This window comes from Setaria viridis, chromosome 7 (assembly GCF_005286985.2).
Source record: "Setaria viridis chromosome 7, Setaria_viridis_v4.0, whole genome shotgun sequence".
Lineage (NCBI taxonomy): Eukaryota > Viridiplantae > Streptophyta > Magnoliopsida > Poales > Poaceae > Setaria > Setaria viridis.
In genome coordinates, this window is record NC_048269.2 from 9,838,340 (window position 1) to 9,865,981 (window position 27,642).

Here is a 27,642-nt window from a genome sequence, read left to right on the forward strand (position 1 = left end):
CAGGTACATTTACATATTTTAATTTTAAAAATCGATCTCAACTTGAGGGTAGACCTTGCTTCATGATTCATAATCTGAAATGGAATAGGCACTATCTATATATGATTTCCTTTGCATCAATGGGGTTTACTTTCCTTCCTCCTTTTAATTCAACTCTGTCTTTGAACTGATTTTTTATTGTTGATCAAAATTAACTGGTAGACTTATTCTCTGTGTGCCATCACTGAAAGTTGACTAGGATTAGTCATAACCTTCTGCTTCCTTTTTTACAAGCTTGTGGATAGTAGTAGAATGGTGATTAGGCAACAGAGGTAAGGTGACTTCCTTTGACCTTCTTCCATAAATTTAGGACCCACTATGCCAAAGAAGGGCCTTATGTTTTAGGTGGCTGGTTCAGTCAGACTGGTGCCGAATATTTTTTTTTTCCTTTGGAGCATACCAGCTAGGCTAACCACGATTCTGGTTTATACCTTGACTGTGACGTCTCTAAGCTGACAAATCATTAAGGAAAGATGTAGGGATAGCCAGTCATTTTGCTAATGAAGCATGCTATCTTTTGACCTTTATTTTGATTGGATTGTTTCACCTTCGGTTGCAACACCAGATAGATTACACTCGAACAATGAGAAAACACAGAGTACCACTTCCTCATAATGTCGCGTACCTAAATGGCTAAATGTAGTTCTGTCTAGCAGGAAGAATTCCTATGTCCATTTTAAAATTCAGTAAATTGACTAACATTGTTGCTTGTACTGCAGGTGCCAGGATAAGGGAGGGTTGCTGGGTTCGGCCTCACTTTTGTATGTCGTCCCTGACCTGTGGGATAAAACTGATCATATAAAGTTGGGAACGGAACAGATGGAGGAGCTGATACAGATGAACAGAGATCCAAGAACAAAATTGTTCCTGTGTTGTTTTGGGATGCATCAATTTAGCTCTTGTGTAACAGAGATCCAAGAAGAAAATTGTTCCTGTGTTGTTTTGGGATGCATCAATTTAGCTCTTGTGTTGTGGGGCATTCTTTTGATTATAATGAAGTAGATTGATGTACACTGGGATGCATCAATTTAGCTCTTCTGTTGTGGGGCATTCTTTCAATTGTAATGAAGTGGATTGATGTACAGGGCTATCTCGATATGATGGATGGAATGCAAATACTTGGTGTTTCACTGTCAACAAAAATTGTCAGGATTGTGAATACAAGTCCAAAATTGTGAACTTATATTGTCTGTATGTTTTGTCTCTCAGTTGCAAATACAGCATCATGTGGCTGTTCTTATTCTCAAATTTTCACTTGCATGAACATTATTTTCTCTAAAATTCATAAATAGCTCAATGAAATATTGTCTCTTATACCAGGAATAATTTGGCTGCATGCATACAACTTCATCAGTATAGTCCCAGAACTCTTTATGTATAATCAAGTGACTAGAGTATACATATAGTACTGAAGCACTAGTCCAATGGTAAGCATAGGTTGCAGGTTCGAGGATGAAAGCTCGCAAATTTTTTGTTCTATTTTGCTGCTACATGAGCACCAGTGTTGTGAAGGCCCCGCAAACGGGCTATGGCCCAATATGGATGATGCCGGCTACTAAACTAAAGGAATGTGACCCAATTCGGATGATGCAAGCCTAATTCCTACTCAGTGCTGATGGAGGCCGGTAAGGAAAGAAAAAAAAGGTGCTGATGGAGGCCGGTAAGGAAAGAAAAGAAAGAAAAACGAAGAGAGAAAAAATATAATGTGTGGGATCCACTTGACAAAGTGGCAGCAGGGCCCACTAAAATATCAAAATAGAGGCTGGTAAGTAAAAAACATAAAGGGAAAATAGAGAGAGAGAAATATGACGTGTGGGATCCACTTGACAAGTGGCAGTGGGATCAACAAACATACCAAGCACTCTTTTTCTCAAAAAAATGGCGAACGTCGCGTGAAGAAGAAGAGGCGGCGACACGGCGTGAGGGCTAGGGGCTGGATCGATCAGGTTTAGGTCTGATCCCTCGCGAAAGAAAGACCTGCCGCATGGGCCAAATTACATATGTGTTAAGTCCAGCTTGGGTAATTTTAATGCTAATTTCAATTTAACCAACAGAAAGGCCCACCTAGAAACTTATCTATTGCCACACATAGAAATATCGCAATATCACCTTGTGTGTACTCAAATGTAGCCACATATGATGTTGGTGGCAATAGATTCTCAAGGGATGCAACAAATAACTTTTTTCGATGCAATATAATAAGATCATTTGCAATGCAGGGTAAAATTAAAGCAACACAGTTTCATCGTGGCTATATTCACAACTACTTGCAACTAATCCATTTTTGGATGCAATATAGCAACAGCTATTGCAACGCAGGTCAAGATTGAGATGACAAAATTACATCGTGGCCATATGCGTAGCTACTTGCAACCAACTTTACAATGGTGGCAACAATGCCTAGATATCGCAACACAAAATCAATATTATCACAACTCAACACTAGTCATGGCAATAGGAACCCATACTCGCAACCACCTTTTCCACCGTAGCATTAGCGCCTCCCTCTTGCAATAGAGCTTATTACTAACGCAACACACAATTCTGGTAGCCATAAGGCCCATATATCGCTACCAATTATGCCGTTGGTTGCTATAGAACCAAATATAGCAACCAAATGTGTGGTGTTGTGAAAACAAGTGGTGCTAAAAGGGTCAAATCCTTGTAGTGTTAGTGATGCTGGTGTGTGACTTGCTTGTGTATGAGTGGTTTAAAAATAAATGTAATATACTTTGATCACCTTCAACTTGCTGGTTATGTGATGCACTTATGTACGCCATGTTGATAAGCACCATCACCCTAGTTCTTGTATGATGCTATGCTTAATTAGCTCTTTATTGTTAAATGCTTGCAATAGCTTGACTTGAGTTAACTAGTGTGCCATGCTTGTTATGTTTGCTATCTCTATGGAGACTTGAGTGATAGTTAGTTAAATAACTTGCTTTCTAAGTGCTTATCTCTTGTGGTGTAACCTTGTGCTTTTCCTGAATGCTTTTATGTAATGCATCTCATGTTACCATTCTCCGTATTCATGCAGTTGCATCTTGCATCTCATCTAGATACGCTAGTTAAACCACGTGAAGGACGTGATGATGGAACCGAACCTGGAGACGGTGTATGGTGGAGCTATCCCGAAGATGGAAGGACTACGCAACTGCCGAGATGGAAGATGCTTGCCAAGCGAGTGTCGTCTAACAAACACTAACCTAGTGTTTTATTCCAGGCAAGCCCCAGAGCATAAATTCCTACCTTTACTACTTACAATATATTTGGTTGCTTGATTGTGCATTTATGTTTTTAGGAATTGATTGAAACCGTAGATGCATGAATTAGTGCCCTTTGATCTGAACACTAGTATGATAGGTCGAGTAGTTGCAATGCTTAATAGGACTCGGTAAAAGTCGAGTGATTTCCTGTCACTCGCGAGTTACAGGAGTTGATTGCTTTACTTATGTTGCAACTATAAGAACGATGGATGAGGCCGGGCTTATGTTCGGTACTTGGTGGTTTGCCGCATCTATCTACATGAAATTGGACTAAGGTTGAGATGTGATAGTGTTCGTGATTAAGTGTTTGAAAGTACTAATCTCATACCTAGAATGGGTAGGGGAAGCCTAGTATCTGATTGAACCGGGACGTGAGCGGATCGTTCCACTGTCTCTGGAAACCGAGTTTTCCCCTGGTGCATCATGTGGTGACAAGTGCGGTCATAGAATGGTAGAGGCCAGGTCTATGGAGCCTTGTACCAAGGGAAGTAGGCCCGACATGGGTCTGAGAATTGATGGGGACGGCTGACAAATGAAGCGACCCTTCGCGGTGCACGGATGTTGTGAGATTAGGTTCGCAATGCATGGTTAAGAAATTCGAATCGATTCGTCTGCCTCTCGCAGTTTGGTATTACTTGATCACTATGCTACACTGAGTAAGAATGCAAGATGATGATGATCAAATTTTGTTACCTATATTAATTGCTTGGAAACTATACTTGGTTTAGTATAGTTGCTAACTTAGATTGGTAAAACAACAATAGAACTTGTGGATAAAATGTTGAAAGTAAGGACCTACGCTAGTCGCTTTTGGCAAAAACAAAACCCTAGAGCCAAAAAGCTTGCGTGTCTAGGTGTTGGTGGAGTAGTACCACCGGTCGGTTAAGTCTTGTTGAGCGTAGTCGCTCAGCCTTGTTGTGGCACATCTTTTTAGGTGATGTGGATGCCCCTGAGCTCGCTGCAAGTGGCACTTGGCCTCCCCAACTTCCTCCTAGTTGGACGGTCGAGTGGGATCCCTCCTCAGACGGCGAGGATCGGGATCATTGATGTCATGATCGGCTTCGTCATGATGTCCAGCAATGACGTTAGCTTCCGCTTATTTATTTTTGCTTTTTGAACCCTGCAACTATGTTTGAATTTTGAACTCGATGTTGTAATAATCTTGATGCACTTGTCTAATCTGGATGGTCTATTGTAATCTCTGGAACCACTCACCTTCATGTGAGCTATGCTTTCTTGACGGACCACCGAATTAACTTGATTAAAGTACATGATCACGTGTTAGGCGACTGAAATGTGCTTTAGCTGAGTTAATTTGGGTGGTTCCGCCACAGCGCGCTGATGAGGAAGCGTATTCCTCGGGCGCGCTTTCGGCAACCAAGTTGGAGGAGGGAAAGGAAAGGATTGGAGGAGATAGGGAGGATAATGAGGAAGTGGGGAGGTTAAGATTCGATTTGTTCGCATAATGGGCGGGTTATTAGGCGGTAAATGGCTGCATGCCGGCACCAACCCAATTTGGCAAAAATGAAAAAATGGAAAAAGGGTGGAGGGTAGGGATCGAAGTTGGATCGTTGATTTATATTAATGTCGCAGACACCATTGAGTTACTAGTTGTTGTGTTTCACTTCTAGCTTTTCAACCTTGTTATACATAGTTTTGGACCGGTGTGTGACTGACATGCGGGACCCACTTGTCGGTGCCGGGTTCATATGCTACTCTAGTTCGGTTCATGGTGTTCTTCTTTTTTTATTTTGATTCATTGTGAAAACATTAAACATGTTTAGATTTCGCATTTGTTGTCCAAATCCATTGATTCTTTTGTCCAATTTCTCGGACAACTTTTCCCTTTAACGTGGTTTTATTTACACTGTGTTACCTGACCCCTTGTATTAACATTTTGTCATTTGCTTCACTATATACTTACTCTACAATGAATGGAACTTTTTCTAATGTGTCCAATGTACCAGGGGCTTATGAATAGGCAAGTTGGAATCTTTTATGGTCGAATGTGTATCATATAGGTGTATCATATATATGGCATATCATATAGGTGTATCATGTTCAATGTCACACCTTCTTTGCCTTGAGGTGATTTCATGTGGGAGCTAAAAGATAATGTTTTTGTGCAAATTGGTAATCGATCTCCTCAAGGACATTATTTATCGCACAAACCATTGAGATACTTGTTCTTTTTGCAGCGTGACATCTTTACCAAGGTTTGTGTTCATGACACCAAGATACACTTATCTATGTCCTAGCATCGTGTTTGATCTATGTCGTTTACCCGGTCCATAGCTTGGTCGCGCCACTTCCCCACGAAGAGCCGCCCTTTACCTAGGGAAACTCGAAAAGAATATTGAGGGGCAAGGGGATTGATACCGAGACGTAGATGGTTTCATGCTATGTACGAAAGCATGCGAAAGCTATCTTCATAATTAAGACTAATGTGTCATGTCCACCATCTACCATCTCGGGGCGTGTCATGCATATTTTGTTGCGTCACCATGTAATGTCAGTCATAGTCAACAAAGTCTTTGAGTACTAGGCCTACGGGACGGGATGTGGGAAGTTATTGTGTTATGCAGCGGGACGGCACGAGATGGGATGGGATGTGGGAAGTTATTGCGGGGCCTGTTCCAACGGTCGCCTGCCATACCCGAGAAAAGTCAGCGCCACCTGATCTCCCCGTCTCCTCATCTCCTCCACTTGTTCTTCGGTAGTTCCCAAGGCACCGGCAGTGGGGAATATCCATAACTCCTCGTATACCCGGGGAATATCCATAACTCCTCCTGTACTTGGCCCCCTGTCCGCAGTCTCCTCGCCATATCGCAAAAAGAGGTTTTCAAGAACTCAACCTGTAGCCCGCCATCGCTCCCTTCCAACGTTCCCCCTTAGATTTCATGACCCTCCACCTCTCCACGTTCATGGCGTTGGGAAGGCAATGCTGATTGCTCACAGACCTCCCTATGGAGGTGCTCACTGACATCGCCGACCACGTTGCTGCGACCTCCTTCCAGCCCATGGATGACCTCTGCAAGCTACGGACAGTCTACAAGGTCATGCACCGTGCGTGCGGTGACCCATCCATCGGACAGTGCATGGCTTTGCTCAGAACATACTGGGAGGATATGCAGTGGAACAAGACAGACAGGTACTACGCCCTCCTCACTCTACTGGTTGGTGTGGGGAACCCAGAGGCCTGCACCCTCAAAGGGATTGTAGATTTCTGGGCTGCCCCCTAGCCATCCCTCCACGAGCTCTCCCGCGTCGCAGTGGGTGGGCACGATGTGGGGACCTATCTGTATGCCCTGATGACGTACAGGAACAACGGCGGCATCACGGACGACGACATCGCGAAGATGTAGTACATCTGCCGCGTCGAATGCGAGGATGGTTTGGTGGTGAGCGAGAGCGCAGGCCCAAAGAAGCTGCGCAACGATGGCTGCCGGGTGTGCCACGAGGAGGCTGCCTACCTAGTCAACAAAGTTACGTGGCGTGGGCATGGTGATCCGCTTCCACCGGCACCATTTCACGGTGACTTCTCGTGCGCTGGAGGCGACTGCGGCAAGGATAAGGGCTGGGAACAAGCTGCGCTGTTTTGCAACGAGGACTGCAGGATACACCATGAAATTGTTGCGTTCGAAAGGAGAATGGGGATCGATAACTAATTGTAGTGTTTCTTTTGCTTTTGCCTGATGATGTCCATGATTGCTTTGCTCAACTTGTAGTGCTGGAACTATGCTTGTGGTTAATTTGGCTCAACTTGTAGTCACTACAAGATTTTGTCTATCAAATGGAGTTGTATTTTTGCAATGTGCTTTTGTGTCTAATCACACCTTACACCTCACTGCATATAGATGTTATGATGCACCTATAAAAAGAACCCACACTTGGGTACGTTCATTTCTCCTTGGATTTCAATTGAGGGATCATAGGTACATGGTGAGATAGTCATGCATCCTCCAACCCACATTCATGAATAATAACTACACAAATTTAGATAAAACCGACTGGTGGGACCCACAGAAGACACCCCGAGAAAACGTATTCACCACCGGAAAAGTTTTCGCTGCCACACATTCTCGCGTGCCTACGACAGGTGGGACCCACTACATCTCACCAGGTTGTGCCTCAAATTTTTAGTACTAGTGCAATGTTCCCTCCATTATTTTTTCCTAAACCCTCAAATATCTCAACCTCCTCCCCACTTGCCCCCAAAACTGCACCGGCTATGTCAGGGGGCTAATGGTTCCTCTCTACCCAAGTGACTCCATCCATGGCGACTCCTTCTCCTTCCATGGCAACTCCTTCCATGGTCGGCAATGGAGAACCCAGCACACGACCAAGTATGGTCAGAGTCGAGAAAGCTGATATTGAATATGAACGTTACAGGTTCGCATCCACCTTTAACGCCTTCTAGGGTTAGGGTAGAAAATTTCTGCACAATAATTGCGTACAATCGATTTGATGCTGCCTCATTAGCGCACGCTTTTAAACATCATAGATCTGATTACTACTGATTATTTTTTCGCATAGCACTAGTAGTACTACATCTTCATTCATTGATGCGGGGGGTTTGATATCTATGTGCACATACAGATCAGTCGAGTTGATAGGTGAGATGTGGTAGGTAATGGTAAAATGCCTGGGGGCAGAAGGACAAGATGTGCGCCTGGTTTAGGATAATATTGACAGGGCACAATTAGACTTTGTCAGCTTGTGGCATTTCAAAGCTCAACTTGGATATGGTGCGCAGGACTACTACTACTACAAGAAGAGAATAGGAAATGCTGATGCATCTATTCAGTCAATTGGTTACACCAAAGATGTAGAGCACATGCTTCAGTACATGGATTCATCTGAAGAAAAGAAACTAAGGTTGATACTATCAAAACAAGAATTGGTTGGAGCTGTCAACATTACACCCCTGAAATGATCAAGGGTGAATGAGTCTGATGATGTTACTGATGCTGATGATGATACTATTACTGATGAATCACTTGATGAATACAAAGATTGGCTTCAAGACCAAGACACAGATCATGGTATGTATGTTGTTTGTACTACACTATGCACATGTGTTCATAACTGTACAATGTACTCACATGATTGTGTTGGTAACTTGCAAATCTAAACGATGACTACAGGGAAGAGACAGTAAAAACATACTCTAGTGGTTAAGGTAGAAAGGCCTTATGAGAGATATTTGTAAATCCTTTTTCCTCTGAACTAATTCTTATTTTTGATGAAAATTGTACAATCCTCCAAGTGCACTTGTTTTTCATTTGTTCAGTGGCTTATAATAGAGGTCAAGTAAAGCCTATAGAAGTACATGATGAGAGCAATGGTAGTAGCGCCACAACGCCATCACAATGGCCAACACATGCTAGGAAACCAAAACAGACAATGGGTTCTAAAAGCTTCACACCTTTTGCAGTTTTTTATGCTCTTACTGTGCACGACTTGATGTAAGTTTCTATTTTTTGATTGTAAGTAGGTGACAAGAAAATGGGCCGAGAATGCTTGAAAGGGCTAGCTGCAGTGGCCAAGAGATCAAAGACTGGCTCACAGAAACTAAAAATTAAATTTTTCAAAAATGTGCGTTGTCCTTGTGGAGATAATAGACATACCTTTATGGATGAGGTTGTTCTGTTTACAAAGCAGAAGGCTCCATTAATTGGATTTAGAAATTGGAAAGATGTGTGTCAGCATGTCAAGGATGATATCACAGAATCTGTAATGGTATGTCAATGGCCACCTCATGCTGCATTATAATGTTATATATTAGTCTTGTTCCCTCTATTTTCTTGGAAACATATATTATGAATGTAGCATACATAACAAGTTTTCTTTCCCACTAGGATCATTGGGACCTTGAGACCACTGAGAGTCCGAACAAAAAGATATGGAAGGTTGCCAATGATTCAGGAGAGAATAGAGAAGCTCGAAGAACAGGAACGTCAGTTTACAGGAAAAAATGTAGAAGCATGAATCTGAAAAGGAAGCAGAGAGAGAACTACTTAAAGCCACACTTAGATAAGAATTGATGGGGGAAGTTGCAACAATGATCGCATCTTATCGTCAGGCTTTACTGCGAGAGGTAACCAGAATATAGTTTGTTCTAAATTCGCATAATGTCGCTAATATCTAGCCTCCCCTCTTTTAAAATCCGCAGCGTACCTTGGCAAACAACAATAATACAACCGAAGTTGATGCTAGGACCACCGAGGATAACATTGATGCAAGGCAAGTACTGCACAGCCAAGAAACAAGGAACCAGGTATCGACAATAATTGGTTGTGATTGAGAATTTATATACATATGTCTCTAACCATTTGCCTGCTCACTTTTAAATTGTGCAGCATACCCATCAAACCAACAATAATACAACTGATGATGAAGCTGGGAGCACTGAGGAAAACATTGCTGCAACACAAGTAGTGCATAGTCAATAAACATCAAACCAGGTAAAAACATCGAACAAGCATTCCAATCATGATGGTTTTTGCATTAAATTTCAGCTAACAATGTTCCAAGAACCTTATTATGATCCAGAATGCTCCAAGCACCATTGTCACAACCGAAAAAAGCACTTTGGCACCAACCAAAAATGCTAAAACTACCAACATTGCAAAGAGTCTGTTCAATGAGAATCATGGTAAAGGTGCATGAGCTGTTGCAGGATCCAGATTCATTAGTACACAACAACTTATATTTGGTGCTAAAACACGAGCAGGCAAAAAGAAAGAACAACAGGTACGAACTGGAATTGTGCTTTCAATATTGCTGCATATTGATTCCAAGACAAAGTAGCTTCACAAGTTTTATTTCACTTGTTTGTTTCTCTTCGCTTTAGTAGGCCAGTGAAGCTATGGAGGGCAATAAGACATAAGGTTGCCTACAGGTTACAAGCAGATCTTGAAGCAAAGTTGATCATCATGAATGCTGGGAGTGATCAAGATTATAGATGCGTACGAATAATATAGGTGTTCTACATAGTTTATTATTGGGAGTCATGTGGATGAATAGACAAGAGTATTTTCATATGTTGAATATTTTGTTTTATCATGAATGGTGTGCGTGAATGATGGATTGATTTAATTAATGATATATATGTGGCATCAATTTTTGTTTTGGATCTTCCATTGTATTAAAAAATAAGCATATGCACTACCCCACAAGCATATGATGATGATATATTTTCCATTAATAAGCGTATAACCACGACCCGTATTGTGTTGCACTGCCCTGTACGCATATAACCACGACATATTTCGTTGTGATATGGTTGATGCATATAATGATGGCACGTACCTCATTGTCATACCTTGTAAGCATATAATGACGTTTTCTCGTCGTTGCGATATCCATTGAGCGTATAACCACGACCCATATTGTGTTGCACTACCCTGTACACATATAACCACGACATATTTCGTTGCGATATGGTTCAAGCATATAACGACGGCACGTACCTCGTTGTGATACCTTGTCAGCATATAACGACGCTTTCTCATCGTTGCGATATCTATTGAGCATATAACAACGACACATGATTCATTGCGCTACCCTGTATTTGTAACACGATGACATATTTCGTTGGGATATGGTTAACGCATGTAGCAACGACTAGTATTTCGTTGAGATATCCTGTTAGCATATTGCAACAACACAAGTCTCGTATTACAACAACATTCTTGCGTTGTATTAACGCTTATTTGCAACAGCGCAATGTCGTTGCAATAGCCACTATAGCAATGACGCCTACCGTTGCAATTACAAAAATTGCAACGACAATGGGCGTTGTAGTTTCCACTGATTGCTACGACACACGTCATTGCAACAACTCACCCTTATGGCCACACCTTCCTGTGTCTTTGTAATACCATATTACAACGCAAGTTTAAGAAACGACATCATTTTTAAGGCAACGGCACAAAATCGTCGTAATAGCTCGCTATTGCAACGAAACAACCCGTATTGCAATGATTTTGTGCCGTGGCGCTAGTGACAAAATCTTGTAGTGAATAATGAACCCATAAACGAATAATAACAAGAACATAGCCTTACCAAGGATCTCACCACCATAGATGAACTTGGATACTTACTCAAGTGGATCGTATCCAATAAGGCACAAGCCGAGGAAGGTCACCGACAAACCCGAGACTCCTCATCCGAACTACATCCTCACTCACTCCCTATTCTATCCTACTAAAGTAGCTCTAGTGTGGAGTCCATCTCTTCTCTTGTGTGCCTTGATGTGTTCTGTGCTGAATGGAGGAGAGGGGTCCTTTTATAGTGGAGAGGTGCCTTGGGGGAGTGGAGAACCTCCTCTTGATCCTAGGAATATTCTCCATATTCCCTCCTTCCCGCGTCCAGGTACATCTTCTCCACACCAACCCCATGCAACTGCCATAGGGAGATTCAGAGGGAGCAACACGTGGAGGATGGACGTCGGACGAGCCGAGAGTGATTCGGCCGAACCCTCGGGGTCACCCCTCTCACCGCCTTTCATCCGGGATACTATCTAGTGGGCCCTCAAGTGGGTATTTAGGGTTTGGTGCAAAGTTTGGTTAGTTTTTCTCTGTTTGTGGGCCCATGGATCCGCGTGCTTACCTCTAATTTATCAAGGGTGTGTTTCTTTGCACCTTGAGTGTGTTTGAGCACGTTTATCCCCATGTGCAGATGTGATCTCCTGTAAACAGTGATTCACCAAAGCTTGTGGAAATAGTTAGAATTAAACCTCTATCTCTAGTTTGGTGTTTGTTATTTCACTATTCTTTATAGGAGTTGACGGTCACATTTTGGTAATAAGGACCGTCAACAACACCCCCACACTTAGCCCTATGCTCGTCCTCGAGTAAAGGTTGAAGGACTGAGGTGGAACATCTCCTCGTCCGGTATGATGCCTGCATATAAGTTATTCCAAGCCTCACCTGTACATGTGAACTTTGAAGTGTCTACCATGCCATCTTGGGTGGTTGAGCACTAGAATAGATTAGAATTAATTTGCCTTTACTTCTCCTGCTCAGATAACTTGGGTTTTTGAAAATTTTTCAAATCAAAACATAGCCTTGCTCCTCAAATGATTCTCTTAGATCACTCAATGTGTATGGTTCCTTACCATTACATTGGATTGCCTCTTTTCTCCCTACTTCTAATAAGGCTTTTTGTGGAGCTCAAGGTAGAGGATGAAAAGGAAGCATACTTGTATTACATATATTGCAAAGCCAAAAACCGGATCCAAGGAGAAGCAAATCATACAATCTGATCAAGGTGTGCATGTGTGTGAATATGTGGATAGTGGATTCAAGGTGTACGGAAACTCTTTTTTTATATGATCTCTCTCCCTTTTGAAATACTTTGAGAACATGTGTCCAACTCTTTATTTCTTTTTCTTTTTCTTTTTTTCTTCTATACATGGACCTTCATGTGTCCACAATTTTTTTCTTTACTGGGACCTTCATGTGTCCCTATTTTTTTGATAGCCCATGTCTCTTTTGTAACGATAACTGGAGAGATAGATCAACATACATAGTGAAGCATTATTTTATGGAATGGATGGATGGATGGCATGGTTTTGCGCAACTTCTAGTGTACAAGTCAGCGAATAAAGGTGGATTGTACGTGATCTTGATCATGAAAGTATGAAAAATTTCTCACACGGCTCACAACAGTTTGACAAAACTCAATGCAAAAACAAGTAGCATATGTATAAGGTTCTTTTCAATGAGATCAACATATGGCTTTGGTAAGAATTTATCATATCATTGTGGAGTCAAGCAATTTTTTTGTTTGTAAGATAAAATTCCCAAGTACATTGTTGGAAGAAGCAAGTTTTCTTTCATCATACCATATCTCATTCATCTACTACTTAGATGACATGCTTTCCCTATGATAAATTGTTCACAAGTGATAGGAATATAGGCGAGGAATAAAGAATATTCAAGGCAACCATAGAAAAGGCATGTTCAACACGAGGAGATAGCAGGGTTCATTGAGTTTAATTTTATAAAGCAAGATAAAGTTTGTTTTAACTCAAGAACTTAGGAAGTTTGAGGGTTGTGCTATGCAAACCATTGTTTTGGAGATGATGGGGGCCAAGGTGGACTAGTAGTGGTTTAGCCGAACCAATGGGTCAGCCAACTCCTCCTGCTGCCCTTATCTTATCCCTCGTTGTCCTGGTGCGGACGATGCTGTGCAACACCTTTGTTGGAGATCTCGAATGTGTGTGCATTGAAAATCCTAAGATATCTCCCCCACACTTATTCTTGTACCTATTTTTATTAAACAAAAAGAACAAAGGTGGAAACAAGCAAGGACTGCCAATTTTAAACAATGGGAAGTCTAAATCTTATTGGATAAAGGTGCATGAAGTATTTGAAGTGCCTAAATTTCTCTTTCTTATATTTTTCATTATTTTATTTATTTTTATTTATTTTCTTTTTATCATGGCAAATTGGGCATGATGGGTAACTTATCAGGGTGGAAACATGGAGAAAGGACGCATGAGGTTTGGGATACTTACCTGACTGATCTTCCCAAGAGTTAAGCTTTTATAGGTGCAACAAAGATTTGCATTTGTTCTGCTTGGTCCTTGTGCATCTTTCTCCATGTTGGACCTAAGGAACGTTTGTAGAAGTGTTGGAGTTATTGTGCATTGCTCCTTGATTGTTATATTATTCCCTGCAAAATTTTAGTGGACAACAAAAACTCGAGGGATGCTAAAGAGTTTTGAAAGGATTTCATTGTTGCTCCCAAGGTTAGTTGTTCACATCCATGCTTAAGGATAATAGGATTCAAAGCTCACATAGTGTGAATTCCCAGATCATTTTTTTTCGAGAGTGACTTTTTTCAAAAGGGTTTTTATAATAAAATATTTTATTTGAAATTTGATTGTTCACCAAATTTTTATCTTTTTAGCATAACTGAAACAAGGCTGAGATAAAATTGCATGAACAAAAATAAAGAGGCATTTGATAGTATACTCACAATGCACTTTGAAAGGTGATTTGTGCCTCCCTTGCATGTCGTGCAATTTTTGTTGAAGTGTGTTCCGAGACTTGATTTATCTCCAGTGTCAATTCAACTTGAGGACTTACCCATCTATTTGAGATCTTCCCTGCAGGGGTTAGTCCACAAAAGATATACATCCAATGCCTATGAAAGTATTAACTCTGATGGTTCATTAATCATACTCGACACCATGTCTAATTTGATTAAAGAAGGCTATTTTAACCTAAGCACCATGCTTAATTTAAAAAGTCTGTGGATGTACCGCAAGAGAACACCCAAACCAAAGCATATAGAAATAGATAAGGGATGCATGAATTTGTATGATCAAGCTATACTAACATGGAGATAAAATTAAGAGAATAATTGGTGAACTTTTGGGTTACCTTGCACATACCTAAGTGAGCTTACTAGCAGCGTGTGAGGATTGATGCCTTGGAATTGCTGGAGTAGCATTATAGTATCTCATGGTTGTCGATGACTCCTCCATTGAAGGAAGGCACTGGACCATGCTAGCTTGGGTAGGCAAAACGGCTAGGTCTCACATGAGACTAGTGTGCAGGAACCATGGCCCTTGATGGCATGATCCGTTGGCATGGTGCTGCAGGATTGGAGGCGCAAAGTACGTCTCCTCTCGTGCATGTGAGCAAGTGCCAAGCGGAGTGGAGCAGCAAAAGGCCTAGAAAGGCAAAGGAGCATTCCTCTTGCTCGTATGCGTGCGGGAGCTGCTAGAGCGGAGTTATGCAGAGCTAATGGAGACAAAGCCAAGGCTTGCACGCACGCGCGAGAGCAACGATATGTGGAGCCAAGCAGCAAAATGATATTTATTAAGGTGCAATGCACACTGCTTGAAGGTATGCTCGTAATGCAGCCTTTGATCCATGTGGAGATCGTTGGCTTTCTCTTGCTCTCTTCTTCTCCTTTATTTTTGTTTTTTTTCTTTTTTTCATCTCTCTTCTTGTCTTTTATTTTTTCATCCTTTCTTCTTCTTTTTTCATCTCTCTTCTTTTTTTTCTATTATTTTTTCACTCTTTTTTTCTTATTGTTTCTCTATTCTCTTTTTTGGCAAGACAAAACTAACATCATCTCTAGTATGGATGGTTCCTGTTGCAAGGTGCTCACCAGTCTCCCCCCACACTTGGACTTTTGTGTCTCACGACATCAAAAATCAAGTGTGTGGTGTTGGAGTTTCCTTCAGAGTGTGTTCCATTACAAAAGGGTACCAAGTGTACTGTTGATGCAGCTCCCATGTTTTCGGGCATAGCATGACCCTCGTTCTTTTGAATCTCAACCTAAAATGGTTAGCGACTAAAAATACCTGAAGGTGCATACTCTCCTAACAACATGTTCTTGCTTTTATTATTTATAAAAAAAATTAATCCGGGCTATCTACCGGGAGTGCTTTGTTTATGGTCACAAGCTCGACCATGGAGAACCTTCACATTTCACCTACCAATGGTGGTGTAGTTCCCAGTTTCACCACCATTTGTTGATTTATCATCGAAGTTCAAGCTGCAAGGATAGCGCCATAGTGCAACCACAAGATTTGCAATATTTTGATAAAGTAGAAGCATGAACAACCATTTATTCTAGCTTCTATAAAAGAACACCATAAGATGGGTGCACGACTCGTAGAGCCTTGGCACAATGGATGACGGATCTCGAAGAGGATGAGCATTATTTTTGTGATGAACGGGATAAACGTTCATGCTCAAGGAGAGGGTAATGTGATCTCTGGTAAGGATAGCTCAAGAATGTCCACGGCCCCTAGTTTTTGGCTGTAGCGCAGGCTTTTCTACCGCCAACTACCACACTCACATGAAACTTACCTTACTTGTGGGCTCCGGTTGCGGTAAATTCTTCCCATTCGATCAGTAGCAGGTTTGACCCACTGGTGGAGCATATTTTTCATTTTATTTTACCACCCTATATATCAGCTTAAACTTACATGATGTTTTCGCAGACCTTATGTCATCACAAAACTACCATGAAATAGCGAGTGATGTTTTCTTTTTGGTTTGGGTGGCAACTTTTATGACGTTCCGTAACCTTGTCACTAAATTTGCTGAGATCTAAAATTTTATGACATTTTCAGCCAGAAACGTCATAAATTTATGACGAGAATGACTGTGTCATAAAATTTTCATCATAGACTGAAAGATTTCTTGTAGTGGAGGATCAAGCTTCTGAATACCTTTAGCATGCTTTTATATACCTATGTAATGGCTTGGTCCTAATAACCTTTCATAAACATACACCATGCATGCTTGAGTCTAACTTGATGGATCCTAACCAAGGATGATACAAAGTTACGTGAATATGCTTTGTCTACCTGGGTTTACTTTATTCTTTGATAGTTTTTACTTAGTTTCTATACCTGAAATATACTGGGTTAATTGAAAAATATTAAACTTGTTTTATTTATGCTATGCTATGTTCTTACATTAACAACAAGATCACTATGTTTAATTGGAACATGAAGAGGAACCACCTAGGAAAACAGTACAACCACAAGAACTACATGGCTCTAGTCTTAATTAATTAATTAGGAACTCTTGTTTGTGATGGCTTTATTGAAAGGGCAAGAAGTGGAGACAATGATGGTGTATAGTCTGGTCCTCTTGAAAAGTATACTCTGTGGTAGATACCTGTTGCACTAGGGATGTCTATCCATTGGTCTCATCATGAAACCTTAGCGAGCTATCCTCAATAGCTAGGTAATCTTTATAAATGCCTCATTTCAAATCCCAAGCGACTAACCTTGGAAATGTTTAAGGGAGTAACTAACCTAGAATACATGGGAAAAATAACTTGTGGATAAAGCTATACAAACTCTGAAACAGAGTGTCTAGAAATTGTTATAACCATCGTGCTCAAAGTCAAGAGCTGCCTGGACCCTTAAATGATTAATGTACATGAAGTTGAAATAAATTGTCGTTATCTATTTAGTTATGGTATTTATTTGTGTCTTGTGCTTAATGTTTAAGGGGTATAAACTTCTAGTTTAATTGCTAACAAAATTTGACTAACTAAAATTACTTAGTGTTGTAAACTAGCCAACCTTCCTTAATTAAACCTTGCATGTCATATATTTCCCTACACTTGTTTTTCTGACAGATACTCTATATGTTGCTCAGACCATAAGTGTACTTACACTTGTTTTTCTGACCCATACTCTATATGTTGCTCAGACCAAGATCAATTTGAGTAGTTTCCTGAAGACTTTGTGGAATACTAGGCAGACATGTTCGCCCAATCAACTATTGGAGTCTTTGGTGTCGTTGGAGTCCTTGAAGTTGTTAGAGTTATGTTGCTAGAATAAAGAATTTATTATTCTATTCCTTTAAAGACTTTCATTCATGTAATAAAGTTAATACTTTTTTACATTTTGGCACTATTTTTTATATTGACTAAAGTAGCTAGTCAACTCCGCCTATGTTGTCTCAACATAGCAGGTCCCAAGCCCTGGTAAAGGAGGAGGGTTATGATAAGCTTGGCGAGCTAATGTTAAACCTAGCCATTCTAATGGAGATGAAACCCAAGAGAAATCTGTTAGGGCATAACCCTCTTCGCGACGCGCCATATCAGAACTCGGGTATGGTGTTAAATGGGCAAGGGCCAGGTCCTCTCCCCCTTGGTGACGCGCCGTGTCGCGATCTAGGCATGGTGTCAAATGAGCAAGGATCGGGTCGTCAATTCCTTAGTGGCGTGCTACATTGGTGCCCGGGTGTAGTGAAAAATGAACAAGGGTCTTCACATCTCTCTCGACGAGTGCGAAGGGCAAGGAAGCTAGTTGAACCAACTAGGATTCGTGTAGGTAGTTGTAATGTAGGGTCTCTTACAAGTAAGTTAAGAGAGTTCGTTGACGTACAGACTAGGAGGCGTGTAAATATCTTATCCGTTCAAGAGACTAAATGGAATGGCCAGAAGGTGAAGGAGGTGGACAATACCAATTTTAAGCTTTTGTACACAAGGACAACTGCATATAGAAATAGAGTGGGGGTTTTGATTGACAAGAGTCTCAAGGATGGAGTGGTGGACATGAGAAGGCATGGGGATAGGATTATCCTAGTTAGGCTTGTCGTTGGTGATATGGTCCTGAACGTAATTAGTACGTATGCCCCCCAAGTAGGTCACGATGAGACTACTAAGAGACTTTTCTGGGAAGATCTAGATAGCCTGGTTAGAACTGAATCTTCTAGCGAGAAGCTTTTCATAGGAGGAGATCTTAAAGGGCATGTAGGTACAATAAGTGCAGGATTCGAGGCGGTTCATGGAGGTTTTGGGTATGGTAGTAGGAATCATGAGGGAGAGGAAGTCTTGGACTTTGCAGTAGCTTTTCACTTGATGATAGCGAACACTTTGTTTAGGAAGAGACGGTCCCATTTAGTGACTTTTAGTAGTGGCCAACACTATAGCCAGATTGACTTTATCCTCACAAGAAGAGAGGATAGATGAGCATGCTTGGATTGCAAGGTGATACCAGGGGAATGGGTTGTTTCTCAACATAAGCTTGTAGTACCAGACTTTCTCGTTTTTAGATGCGCGCATGTAGGGATAAACAAGCCAAGATTGCAAGAACAAAGTGGTGGAAACTGAAAGAGGAGATGTCAAAGGTCTTCAAGGAAAGGGTAATCAAATAGGACCCTTGGAAGGAAGGAGAGGATGCAAACAACATGTGGGAGAAGATGGCAAACTGCATTTGGAAGGTGGCCTCAGAGGTGCTTGGAGTGACCAAGGGGGATAGAGATGTAGATAAAGATACATGGTGGTGGAATGAGGAAGTCCAAAGGACTATTATGAAGAAGAAAGAATGTTATAGGCGCTTGTTCCATGACAGGAGTGTGGACAACATAGAGAAGTACAAGGAGGTAAAGAAGATCGCAAAGCGAGCTATAAGTGTGGCAAAGGGTATGACATATGAGGATCTTTACCAACGATTATGTATGAAGGAAGGAGAGAAGGACATCTATAGGATGGCTAAGGTTCGCAAGAGAAAGATGAGGGACTTCAACCAAGTAAAAGTGCATTAAGAATGAAATGGAGAACATCTTGGTAAAGGAGGATGTGATCAAACATAGATGGCAAGAGTATTTTGACAAATTATTCAATGGCGAAAATGAGAACACAACCTTGCAGTTGGATGACTTTTTTGATGACACCAACAGGCACTTTGTGCGAAAGATCCAAGAATCTGAGGTCAGAGAAGCGTTGAAAAGGTGAAAAGTGGTAAGGCGATGGGCCCGGATGGTATCCCAATTAAGGTATGGAGATGCCTCATGGATATAGCCATAGTATGTCTAACCAAGTTGTTCAACCATATTTTTCGGTTGAACAAGATGCCGGAAGAGTGGAGGAGAAGTATACTGGTACCAATATACAAGAATAAGGGAGATATTCAAAGGTGTACTAATTATCGAGGAATTAAGTTGATGAGCCATACTATGAAGCTATGGGAGAGAGTTATCAAGCATCGTTTTTAGAAGGATAATATGGGTCTCTATGAACCAATTTGGTTTCATGCCTGGAAGGCCAACATGGAAACTATTTTCTTAATAAGACAAGTTATGGAGTGGTATAGGGAGAAGAAGAAGGACCTACATATGGTTTTCTTGACTTGGAGAAGGCGTATGACAAAATACCAAGGAATGTTATGTGGTAGGCTTTGGACAAACATAAAGTCCCAAGAAAAAATGTTGGACTTATTAAGGACATGTACAATAATGTTGTAACTAGAGTCCGAACAAGTAATGGTGACACAGATGACTTTCCGATTAGAATAGGACTGCATCAAGGGTCTGCTTTGATCCCTAATCTATTTTTCTTGGTGATGGATGAGGTAACAAGGGACCTTCAAGGGGATATCCCTTTGTGTATGCTCTTCGCGGATGATGTAGTGCTAGTTGATGAAAGTCGAGCAGGAGTAAAGAGGAAACTGGAGTTGTGGCGGGAGACCCTAGACTCAAAAGGTTTTAGACTCAGCAGAACTAAAACTGAATATATGAGATGTGACTTTAGCATTACTACACATGAGAAGGGAGATGTCAGTTTGGAAGGCCAAGTAGTACCGAGGAAGGATACATTTCGATATTTGGGATCAATGCTACAATGAGATGGGAATATGGATGAGGATGTTAGTTATAAAATCAAAGTGGCGTGGATGAAGTGGCACTAAGCATCAGGAATTTTATATGACAAGAGGGTACAATTGAAGCTAAAAGGTAAGTTTTATAGGATGGCGATTATACCTGCAATGTTGTATGGTGCAGAATGTTGGCCTACAAAAAGATGACATGTCCAGCAAATAAGTGTTGTGGAAATGTGTATGTTGCGTTAGATTTTTGGTCATACAAGAAGAGATCGAGTCCGGAACGAGGATACACGTCATAGGTTAGGGGTAGCACCAATTGAAGAAAAGCTTATCCAACACTAGCTGAGATGGTTTGGACATGTCCAACGAAGGCCTCCGGAGGCACAGGTGCATAGTGGAACCCTAAGGTGTGACAGTAATTGAAGAGAGGCAGAGGAAGACCAAAATTGATATGGAAAGAGGCAATAAAAGGAGATTTGAAGAGATGGAATATACCTAAAGATTTAGTCCTGGAAAGGAGTGATTGGAAAATAGCTATTCATGGGGCCGAACTCTGATTTGTGGCTCTTGTTAGGTTTTAACTCTAGTCTACCTCAACTTACTTGGACTGAAGGGCTATGTTATTGTTGTTGTTGTACTTTATAAGTAGCTAGTCCTGATTTAGAATTGGGTGTGACAGTGGAGTTGGCACACAATACCGTGCACATGTACATCTGACTTGCATATTATCTATAGGCTTAGGTTCTTGCCATATGTTTCCAAGCAGAAGATGCAAATAAAGAATAAGGCAGTCAACAACTCCAACATTGAAATCCGTGATTATTACAATAAAGTGTATCCTATTTTAACAATAAAAATGATTCGAGATATAATTCTTATGGTAAATAAGCTAGCACATTTTATCTTTCTTCCATTTACATTGCACATGTGACCATAAATGTGTAAGAAAATAATTTACAGTCAGGACACCTAAAGCTTGCTGGGAGCTTGGTAGCAGCGGCCACAAAGGACAGCCTGGCTCGAGGTGGTTGGATATAGGTTGGTGAACCGGCTGGCCGGGCAGAGCTGGAGACCTGGAGCCAGCAGCTGGCACCCTATACACACCAAGCTGAACCTTGCCCCAATAAAAGGATGGAACCTTTGGAATAGGCAGCCTTCATGCCATACTCGTCTCTCGAAGACATGGTCAACATTTTTGGTGGAATTCATGTCCATGATCGACCGCCATTTTTTGAGAAATACGTGTCTGCTCTGTCTTTTCCTATGAACATGTTACCCTGGCTTTCTAAAATGGCATACTGGAATCAGACCTTTTTTTCCCTGAAAGGAGAGCAAGTGATTTCCTGCAAGTTTTATTAGACAATATAAAGCAAAATTAAGCTAAAAACGAGAACAAATGACTGGAGATCACACCAGTGATGAACAACTGGAGACAACCTCTCCACTTTGAGAGAGGTGCAACAAACCACCACAAAGCATGAGGGATCACCTAGGAGCAAGAAATGAAGAAACATGAGAGCAGGGAAAGGAAAAACAACTCATCAGGAATAAAGGACAGCGCGCTGGTGTTGTTGCACTTATTCCTTGATTAGGTAAGTGGGTTCCAAATATTTTCATGTGATCGTTGTAAATTAAATATGGCTGGGCGCATGCTGCCACCGTCTGGACATCGAGCAGTTCTGGTCAAGGTTCTGAAGGTTATTGAGTCCATACTTCCTTCGTGAAAGGACAATTTTTGCAAAGTTGGATCAATCTTTCCTGAGTATTATGGCCACCCTTTTTTTAAGTATTGGCCGCACTAGTAGGGAATTGGCCTTTAGTCCCAGTTGGTAGGGTGCATATCTCCCAAAAATCCATCCGGGATAAACCAACCAGGACAAAGGGGAGTCTTTAGTCCCGAGTCTTTCAACCGGGAGTAAAGGTCACCCTTTAGTCCCGGTTGGTGTCATCAACCGGGACTAAAGGACCTACCACGCCAGGCGTGGGACAGCCCCTTTAGTCCCGGTTGCCCAACTGGGAGTAAAGGGTTACCGTTTAGTCCCGGTTGGATTTCCCAGCCGGGACTAAATGGCGCCCTGCATGGCACCCTGTGTGACGCCTGAAATTTTCATGCATGCATCACGTACGTAGTACCGCGGCCCTTTTGTTAACCTTTAGTAGTTGAGATTTTTTTAGAATGAAATCAACTAGTATTTAAACGAATGAAATTTGTAATTATACAATTACTATATATATACACAATTCATATACACAATTCAACTAGTACAAATCGATCAAAATTAGTGCGTATTATCTATACAAATAAATCAAATTATATATCTACAATCTTCCCGTCGAGGTGTTGCTGCTCGGAGCATCTAATTGTCGTCCATCGTAATAAAATTCTCCTTTTGGATGTACCACCTCGCCCATTAGGAATCCAATGGGACCTTCACATATTGCCGCTACTCTTTCTTCCTTCAAGAGTCCTTGTTGAATATTTAATATCTATAATTTGGAAATTTGTGAATGTTACACGAACAAATAAATATAAGGAGTTAGAAAATAATTAACTAGTAATAGTTTTATTTTACGTACTTTAAAGTTGTGCGGTGTCATCTTTAGTCCCTTGGGTCCCATAAAACTGTACATGTGCTCACAGATGTAGTAGCCACATAGATTATTCCTGGGTTCTTGTCTTAAGCACTTCAGTGCAGAAAAAAATAAGTTATGAAATATTCGTGTTATACAATGTAATAAATGTGCAGACTTCATACGTACCGGGAAGTCTGTGTTCCATGTAAGTTTTTCTTTGAATGGACCTTTGTGTGTCCTTATGAATTGTTTCCATGCGCTACGGATTAGAATAATGAATGATATAGTGTAACAGGGATAAAATTTAGGAAACAAACTTTTGCATAGAGATAAAGGTCCAGAATTATTACAAGCCTAGCATATCTTGCATGTCTTGGTACTCCACCGGATCTTTCCTCAACGAATTGAAGACAGTGACGTGGCTTCTTTCAGGCTCAATTATAATAAGGATCCAGTGGAAGCTGCGTACGTAAAATGTTCATGCATATTAGAGCTAACTAACATGTAGAGATAAGCAAAAAGATAACGAAAGTAGACGATATACACACACTTGAAGTTGTATGGAAGTAGTATGAAATCCTTGAATGTTTGTTTGTCTAGGAAATTGTATACTTCCACCAAGGTTTTCTCCGGCTCTAATTGTATCTGTTTTTGGTTAACTATAGATGGATCCATGAAGCCTATATGTAGGTACGCCTCTCGTCGCCACGTCTGAATTAGCATCCTACATAAAATGGAAGATGAAGTTAGTACGGTGATGCACGCTAAAATTTACATGTAGAGATAAACGGACACTTATAGAACTCATGCACTGATCCGAGAGACGTCCAGGGTATCATGATGGTACACTTCGTATATCTCCTTGAAGTCCGATTTTACCTTCAGGCCGAACATCTCCCTCGAGTCGGCGGATGCCATCATGTACCATTGATGGAATGCGTACATCTTTGTTGATAGCTTCCGTACCAACGAAGGCCTTACAAGAGGTTTGCCTAGCTCGTAAGGCCATCTCGGCTCAGGGGGCGGTGCAGTTGGCGTCTCAACTTGCCCTAAGCATTCATCAAGTGGATCAATTGACAAGATTGCATAAATATTATGTATAAGTATACCTTAATAGTGAGGTTGCTGATCGGTGCATGCAGCTCACATGTGGTGCGTTGCGTGATGGCATCCACGGGGAACCGTTGCTCCTCCATGGGTAATCTGGGCGTCTACGCATCGGGGACCCCTGTAGAAGCACAACTGCTCAAGAGGCGTTGAGAAGGGCTGGCGTAGTTTTGATTCGGCAATGCTCCAGATTGGGCCAACTCCGCAACTGCGTGGGCCACTCGATGATTGATTTCCTCCAACATTCTTTGTTCTTGTGCCTAGACTTTGGATTCTAGCATCTGTCACCAGCTCTCCTTGATCTGTTCCTTTCTTCGCTTGCGGCTTCTGTACGATGCGCTGTCACCTCGGAAAGCAAACTTCCACGGAATGACCCCGAACCCTCGGCAATGTCCTGGGTGCTCGGGATTACCGAGGGCCAATGTGAGCTCATCATTCTCTTGGTCCACCTTCAACCTCCCAGCCTTAGAATCTTCAATGTTCTTCATAAGACGTTCGGCCTTCTCACTTATTGTGTCATTGAAAATCAACGTCCCATCCTCTGGGCCCAGGGAGCCTCCATGAGCGTAATACCAATTTTTTTATCGTTCGGGCCATTCAATAGTTGCAGGTATGATTCCCCGTTTGATCAGATCTTGTTCCATCTTCCTCCATTTGGGAATTGCTGTGCCATAACCACCTCACCCTAGATGATGATGATAGCCCTTCTGACTAGCATTTGTAGTGTTGGTCAGGATCTTTTTCACACCATCTTCACTCCTCTTATATTCAACAAATGTCTCCTAGTGGTCCCTCAACTTTGGCCATGCGTTGAAGTCTAGAGTTCGGCCCTTCTTAATGTAGTGGGCATCCATCATCTTCTTGAATGTCTGGAATCGTGTAGCCATCTTCTTCAGCGTCCACGCTTTCACATCCTTTTCAATATATCCTTCGGGGAATGTGAAATGTCTCTTGACGTCTTCCCACAACATATTGTTTTCTGTCTCCGGGGGGGTGTACGGATTAGTGCTTCTACCCTTCCATTCTCTGATGCTGATAGGCACGTTGTCCCAGATGATTGCCTCGATCTGACTCACGTACTTCTTTGCTACTTTCTCGAGAGCAACCGACCTGCCCTCTTCTGTCACTTTCGTGATGACAAGCCTCCTTTCCATCACCTTTGTACGACCTCGGGTCTTCTGCCCTTGCGTTGATCCAGAGGGCTAACAATTCAAGATTCGTTAATTAGTACGTAGTAGTAACGGTGGCATAAAACAATACAAGATCAACATGTCCGCCTGGGTGCCCTCTTCATCGGTGTACGATAGTGGAAGGTTGTCGCCACTACCATCACTAGCGATTATTTGCTCCATGAGATACCTTGCGATCTCGTCGTCAGCCATTTCAACTATTGATTGAAACATACATGGAATCATACCTGACAGTTATAGAAATCACCTTAGTTATATGTACATAAGGGTATATACATGAAATCATAAAATAACATGAATCCCACAAAGTCCGGAATGTTTATACAAATTTCAACAAATTAGTAGTACTTTGTATGAATTTCTACCAAATTTCTACTAATTTATACATATTTATTGGAATTTCTAGCAAATTACTACTAATTCCTACTAATTTTACAATAACATGAATCCCACAAAGTCCGGAATGTTTATACAAATTTCAATAAATTAGTAGTACTTTTTACGAATTTCTACCAAATTTCTACTAATTTATACATATTTATTGGAATTTCTAGGAAATTACTACTAATTCCTACTAATTTGATTTTCTAACTAATATACAAATATCTATTGATTTTATAACTAATTCGTTCCCGGGGCCAGTGCCGGCGGACCTCGCGTGGTCGACGGTGCCTAGGTTGGGATGGCGGCGGCCGGGGCGGCGGGACGGCGGAGGCAGGGACGGAACTAGGTGGCCGCGGCAACGATTAATTTCTAACCTAGGCGGAGGCAAGGACGGACGTCTCTGGAATTAGCCACCATCTCCTATGCGAAGGAATGAACCACAACGAAACACGATTAATTTCTAACCTAGGCGGAGGGACTAACTAATTACTACTAATTTCCACTAATTTGATTTTTTAACACATATACAAATATCTATTGATTTTCTAACTAATTACTACTCATTTCTATTTATTTTCTAACTAAAAAATCCCTTGCTGACGCAAACAGGTGAGCTTGCGTCAGCAAGAGCGGTACTCCCGGTGCCAGTGCCGGCAGACCTCGCGCGGTCGACAGTGGCCGGGGCGGCGGGACAGCGGAGGCGAGGATGGAGCGAAGCAAACGCCGGGCGGAGGCGGCCGGTGACGAGGGGCAACGAGGCGATGCGCGCGACAGAGGCGACGACGAGGATGGAGGCGGCGACGAGGCCCCGCGACGGAGGCGGCCGGCGGCGACGAGGTTGAGGGGGTGCGACAGAGGAGGATCGAGGCGGGCCGGGGCGATGGAGGAGGAGGCTGTCTGGGCGCGGGCGAGGCGGTCGGGCGGTGGGACGATGATGGCTGGGGCAATGGGGGACGACGGCGGCGGCGGCCGGCGAGGGAGGCGGACGGGCGGCGACGGAGCAGAGCGCGGGATCTTGGCAAAATTTTGGCTAAGTGTAACTGACGTGGGGGCTAGAAGAGGCTACAGTGCCTTTTATCCCCCCCCCCTTTTATCCCGGTTCGTAATGGCACCCAGGACTAAAGGCCCTTTTGTTCTGGGTCTCATTACCAACCGGGATAAAAGGCCCCCCTTTTATCCCGATTGGTGATGGGACCCGGGACAAAAGGTTACATCCACTAGGCGGGACTGGGAGCCTACCCTTTTATCCCGGGTGCCACCACCACCCCTTTTATCCCGGTTGCCAACTATAACTGGGATAAAAAGGTACGTTCCGATAGGAGTCGAAAACTACCCTTTGATCCCGGTTGCAGTTTGCAACCGGGATAAAATGGGGGGGGCCTTTTGTCCCGGTTGCTGTTGGCACTCGGGACAAAAGGGCCTTTTCCTATTTTTGGTCTCCCGCCTGTTTTTTGGAAATGGATTTTATTTATGTTTTCACTGCATTTCAGGATGAAAAACAAAAACCTTCACATATTTTGTACATGCAAAAATAATTTAATTAGCGAGTATATTGACAATAAGTGTGATTTAGTCATTAATTCTATACCAATTCATTTAGCCTCTAAAATATTTATTTTACTACATCGCTGTGATCAAGAAATTATTCAATTAAATAATTTCAACACGCAAAAAAATCCATGTATGTATGTGGTTAACATTGTTCATGTTTATCTAATAAATCTTCACCTAACAAATTTAAGAACACATGAAATCATACATAGGGTAAATTAAAAATTGTATCAAGTACTACACAAAGGTCATGTAAATTTAGCGCATTACAATACAACGTTGTAAAATTTCTTCTTCACAAAAGTTCCTTGATCATGATCGCGGCGTAAGTACGGAGCCTCTTCTTTGGATAGAAGGATGCTTGGATCAACTTCAACTGCGAATGGAGGCATGCCATCAAACTGATCATAATCATCTGATTGGTCTG

At 41.9% G+C, this 27,642-nt stretch overlaps 1 pseudogene; it reads left to right on the plus strand.

Annotated features, from left to right (window-relative positions):
- Positions 1-19,006: 19,006 nt before the first annotated feature.
- LOC140223414 (uncharacterized) lies at positions 19,007-20,981 on the plus strand (annotated as a pseudogene).
- Positions 20,982-27,642: the final 6,661 nt, after the last annotated feature.